Here is a 6,000-nt window from a genome sequence, read left to right on the forward strand (position 1 = left end):
AATACTTCTACTTTTACATAATATTTTACAAATGAAAGGAATCTTACAATTAACCTAATCCAAGAGCTCTTAACATGAGATGTCCCCCTCCGTCTCCAAGCAGTGCAAGAAAAACCCAAAATGCTAAGCAAAACTGAATTTTTCTGTGCATGCTCATTTGGGGCATTTTAAAATTCTCACATAGGTCAGGAGCCACCTCGTATCCTGATTCCCCCATCTAGTAAAGATACAGCATAGCTGATGGCCAGATAGGGAGGGTGACTTGTCTAAAATCAGTGACCTGTGAGGCCAGACCCAGGCCCAGGTCTTCCTTCCCCTGGTGCGAGGTCCTTCCCACACTGCACATTGTCTTCTGCCCCAGGAAGGAGCTTCTGGAATGCTAGGACTGTATCCTGTATAAGCACTTCCAAAGTATACTACTGGGGGTTGCAAATGAAACCCCACGGTGAACCCTTTTTTAAAGCAAAGACATTCACATGTACAGGCCAGGAAACAAAGCAAGCCACTTCCCCACAGGGCCTTCTGGAAAACAGCTTCCCACCTGCACAGAGCAGATAGATACATGGAGCAGACCTGTAAAGGACGTGCTGCAGGAACAGAGATTTTCAAACTGGTAGGGAACCCTGGGAACCCTAGAGTTTCTCCAAGGTACCTTGGGGGCAACCCAGGATCACAGGTGTTCTCCGGCCTTGAACCAGTCTCTTTGCTTTAGTCTGCTGCACACACGTAACAGGCACTGCTCTAGTAGGGCTCTGTGGAGGTGAGCCAATGCCAGAGAACATGGTTTGTGTACCCATGGCAACCTCTGGGAAACAGTGACATTCCTCTCTGTCAGACAGATGCCCCCATCAGTTTGCTTGAAGACCCAGCCCCTCCTGAGTCCTGTGATGCTGGTGGTCCTGGGTGTCCCAGGCATGGTCCCAACTACATCCAACGACAACACTCACTGGCAGTTGATCCCTGTCCTTTGGCTGCCAGCTGGCCCTGACCCTCTGGCGAAGCTGATCCTTGCTGTACTGGCTAAAAACCCATCCCAAGACTTTGGAGCAGAGATGTTCTCCCTTCCCGTGGTTTACAGTAGCACTGTCTTACAGAAATCTATCTCAAGCCACATAAGCAATTTCAAATTTTCTAGTAGTTCCATTTAAAAACATGATTAATTTAAAATTAATTTTAATATGTTTTACTTACTCCGAATATATGCAAAGTAGTATCATTTCAAGATATCATCAGTGTAAATATTAATGAGCTATTTACAGACTTATTTTCATACTAAGAGTTCAGAAGCCGGTGTCAATGCCCTTTAGTTCAGACAAGCTACAGTTCAAATGCTCCATGGACACACGTGGTTAGTGGCTCCTGCACTGGACAGCACAGGCTCAGAGGCAGCAGATCACCCTGCCCACTCTCACCCCGGAGCAATTCCATTTCCCCCAAAGCCCCAAGGCCTCTATCTGTTTCCTTAATGCCCCCTCCTTCCCAGCATCCTCTGTCACAAAAACACAGAATGGGCGTCCTTCACGCTTAGGACCACAATATCCATTTTTCCCTTGGCTTCCCTGTGTATCTCTAATTAAGCGGCCCTTTAAGCGGCTCTTAATCAGGGTGAGTGAACATCACAAATGCCTGTACAACACAACCCAAGCATCTTTACTTGACAAGCCCCGACATTAACCTTCTGCTGCTCACACCTCATCCGGGAGCCCATGGGACCCCACACTAGGAAATTCTATCTCAGATCTAATAGGTTCACTGCTGGTGAGAACTTTGAATCCATTATGGTCCATCTCAGAAAGCACGTGGGAGAACCGGGGTCTCACTTCTGCCCCACACTTTTCATGGTTCCCAAGTGTCACACTCATTCTACTGCATCCCAGTCCTTTGCCTTTGTCTTTCCTGGCCAGCTCATAGAAGGCTTCTGGTGGAAACCGTCTCAGCCTCTGGATCGCCTGCATCCTCATGTTGCAGGGGGCCATGGACAGGACGTGACCGCTGGCTGGCCTGCGAGCTGGACCCAGGCACTCAGAAGCTGCTCACCCCTCCCCTGTCCTTGCAACGTCTGTTCTGCCCACCCATCCCACACTAGGAGCTGGGTTCAAGGATGCAATCTTGAGAGTAATGTGTAGTTGAGACCATCTGAATGGTCTACATAACTGAATCCAGTTGAGACCACTACATAAACTTTTAAGATTCAGGCAGGTGGGTGCAGAGATCTACTCATCTTGCAGCTGCTCAAGACAAGCCTCGTAAGTAAGTTCCCTTCCTTCTTAAACTTGCCACTGTCCCATCTGGAGGGGTCCGCCTCTTTCTCAGTCCCTCCTTGCCCCCAAGTTTCAGATTTCACTTGGGTCCCTCCTAAGGCTGCGAAGCAACCCCTCAGCAAGTTCCAGGGCTCCAGAACTGTCTGTGGTATGGATGCTGCACAAACACAATATTTCTTTACAAAAAAAAAAAAAATATATATATATATATATATATATATATATATGCTGCTTCCACTCCAGAGATCAGACAGGACCCCTGAATTCTGTGACTAGTTCCTTGTATTGCTTGGTGGGTATTAGCCATTAGCACGCAGGTGGCACAGAGCCCCAAACAGAGAACACGCAAACTGGAAACCTCGGCTTAGCCTTGGTGTTCACCAAAGATGACCATACCGTGACCAACACCAGCTCTCAGAGCTTCCAAATGAACAGATACTACCATAATATTCTCCATTGTGTCTACCTGCTTCTTCTCAGCCCTGAGAAGGCGTGCACAGCTCAAAGCAGGTTGCAAAATGATGTCATGATGGCAGTGGGTTCTGTTTGTTGCATGAATCCTGGTGATTTAAACCTGACCCAGTCTTCGGGTCATTCAACAATATTCAACCACCATATTAAGCGCCTACAGGGTGCCAGGTGCTGTGATCATGATAGAAAGGAGTAAGACCTCTTGCTTGAGAAACCATGGTCTTCTCCTGACCTCCATGAGACTTCAGTGTGGACAATAGTGACCCCTTTGTTCTTCCAGAGCTGAGGGAGGATCTGCTGAGATGGGGCCTGAAAGGCACCGAGCACTGGATTGGACAGCTCCAGGAGGCCGATGAGTTCTCCTTACACTGAGCTCGGAGGATGGTCTGGCCACCTTTTTCATGCCCTGCTTCATTTTTCACTGTATCTTTCCATGCTCTTTTCCATAACATAATAGTTGCCTCTTAAGGTACAACAGTGGGAGAGAAATATGTAAGCGGGCAGATGAGAAAGTTATTTTCATGGCAGAAGACTGTTTCTCAGCATCTGACTCTGTGGGTCTTCCTGGAATGACAGGGACTGTCAGCCTCTCTGTGCTCAGCCCCTAGACCTTACAGTGTCTTCTTATCTGGGACTTACTTTAAATTTCATGTGATGATGGAAATTAAGAAATGTTGCAACAAGAGCAAATTCTGACCCCTTGGTCATACCAAGGTTACAAAGTAGGTTGGTTTTGTTTTTGGCTCTTCGTGTGTGTGTGTGTGTGTGTGTGTGTGTGTGTGTGTGTAACTTCTCTATGAGTTTTTTGATGTCTGAAGCTACACAAGCAACATAAAATAAGAAAAGTGCCTTGTGCAGGATCCATCTATAACAGACCCATCTTCCTCATCTTTGACAAGATATTTGTTCCTAACTGGTTTCTTTTAATACATATGTAGGTTCTGAACCAAGCCAGGCAAAGTGCAAGTTCACTTTTGGAATGTTCTCTCATAAAATGGATAGAGAACTTAAAAACCCCAGTTGTTGGCAGGTGATTTATCAGATTTGTGACAAATTTAAGTGCTCCTGGAAAGATTTTGCTGATAATATCTATTTGACAACTCAATTAAGTTAGGTCTTTTAATTTAAAAATGTACCACGGGCTTCTCTGGTAGCGCAGTGGTTAAGAATCTGCCTGCCAGTGCAGGGGACACGGCTTTGATCCCTAGTCCGGGAAGATCCACATGATGCAGAGCAATTAAGCCTGTGTGCCACAACTACCGAGCCTGCGCTCTAGAGCCCGTGCTCCACAACTACTGAAGCCCGCGAGCCTAGAGCCCGTGCTCTGCAACAAGAGAAGCCACCGCAATGAGAAGCCCATGCACTGCATTGAAGAGTAGCCCGCTCACTGCAACTAGAGAGAGTCCACACGCAGCCAAAAAAATATGTATCACACCTTTCATCTTCTAAATTGTGTTCCTGCCATTTACTGGGGACAGAATCTCCCAAAAGTGCGAAACTACATTAAAAAGTATTTTTGATAAAGATATTTTTATTTCTGATATAAAATAGGCATTTAGTATGTTGTAAGTCACTCTACTATATGTAAAACAATAGTATTATAATGCAGTTCTTGCTAAAATATTATGTAATGTTAATTTTGTTCATAGTTGTTAATTTTTCTGCCAAAAGCATTCTAATTTTAGGTTGTTTTGTTTTAAAAGGCTTTTAGAAAAGCCTTTTAGTCAAGTCTTATATTCAGGATATTTTAATTTCTACCTGATGCTTTCTAGTTTCTTTGACCAGATGCAACACTATAGGATTATTAACATTAAACCTAAAATAAAGTTATAGACTTAGAAGTATTATGGTGTAAGCATTAAAATTAGAGAGTAAAATGTTCAGAACAGGTTTTTCTACATGAACAAATGTTAGAGGGTGAAGCATTTTTTTTCCCCTAAATGTCAGGTTAAATTTGTTATTGTACTTAGAACTCTTATTAATAAAAAATTACCCACACACAGAGTTAGCCCTCTTGGGCACTTAAAGTGTTTACCTGGAAAAGTGATTAACTAAGAGCATAAATAGTGTTAAGTGTCCCCCTGTGGAGACGCCCACAGGTCCCCCACTGACCCCCAGTGGCACTCTTTTATACTCACAAGGTCTGGGGGTCTCTGTACTAAGAATGACTTATCTGTTAATTTGTGCGTTAAATCAACACTGGTCAAAGTGAAAGAGATTATTCACATTTTTACTAAAGCTATTAGTTTTATAAGTAGAATAAAACAATATTCAAGTTCAATTTAAAGTCCTACCAACACTGGGCTTCTAAATACATAACTTTAGTAAATTAAACATTACTTAAAACTTTAAATGTTTCTTTCCAGGCACAAAAGACTTCCATGTACACCAAATTCCTGAGAGGATATGGGGCAGGTAGGCAAACCAAGTGGAATGGCTGACAGGTCCTGATAAAACACAAACTTAGACAGTTTGAAAAGTATGAACTTCTTGGATGTGCTGGCATGACACCGGGTGTGGAAGAGCTGGTAGCATTTTGCCCTGAGAAGGGTGTTTAGGGCAGTGCTCAGTATGTTACACTAACCTGAAAATGTTGGCGTCTGTCCTTCACCTCCACCCTTGTACCGCACACGCTTCACTGCTCTGCCCTCTCCAGTTCTTCAGCCTGTGGCACCAAATGAGTGCTCAGCAGAACCATGTGTGGCCTCAGTTTCCTTGGCCCACGGCTTGATTCCCCAGCCCCCCTGCAGTTAGGTGGGGCCCCGTGACTTGAGTTCTGGCCAGTGGAATGTGGGTAGACAGGCGTGCACATCAATTCCACTCCTGGCCTCTACAGCCTCCTGTAAGACCCTTGATGGTCGCTCACTTGACCCATCTACCCATCACCCACTGGAGGAGCCAGTTCTGACAGTAAGGGAAATTCTCGAAAAAAAAATTAAAAGCAGAGCAACATGCTCTTTCAGAAAGGCTCATTGCCCTGCAGGTTTTACTGTATGATAGTTCGGTCATATCATCGTGACACTAGTATTTCAAGAAAGTACACATAGCAAATGTTCAACCTTTGTTAAATAAATAGAGAAGGAAATTTGTAGTGGTTAGGGGAGAAAGCACAATATTTTTAAAAGTTCAAAAATACCAAAACGAAAGCAAGAGATTATGAAGGATCTCCAGTGTGCCAGGCACTACTGGCATCAATAAGTGTACAATCTGGGCTTCCCTGGTGGCGCAGTGGTTGAGAGTCCGCCTGCCGATGCAGGGGACGCGGGTT

The 6,000-nt window shown here is 44.6% G+C and overlaps 1 protein-coding gene across 1 annotated transcript in view; it reads right to left on the minus strand.

Moving 5' to 3' along the window:
* Positions 1-6,000, minus strand: part of PROM1 (prominin 1) — a 94,635-nt gene that overhangs the window by 70,199 nt on the left and 18,436 nt on the right. The window lies entirely within an intron of this gene.

This window comes from Lipotes vexillifer, unplaced genomic scaffold, assembly GCF_000442215.2.
Source record: "Lipotes vexillifer unplaced genomic scaffold, Lipotes_vexillifer_v1.1 scaffold1067, whole genome shotgun sequence".
In the NCBI taxonomy this organism is placed as follows: Eukaryota; Metazoa; Chordata; class Mammalia; order Artiodactyla; family Lipotidae; genus Lipotes; species Lipotes vexillifer.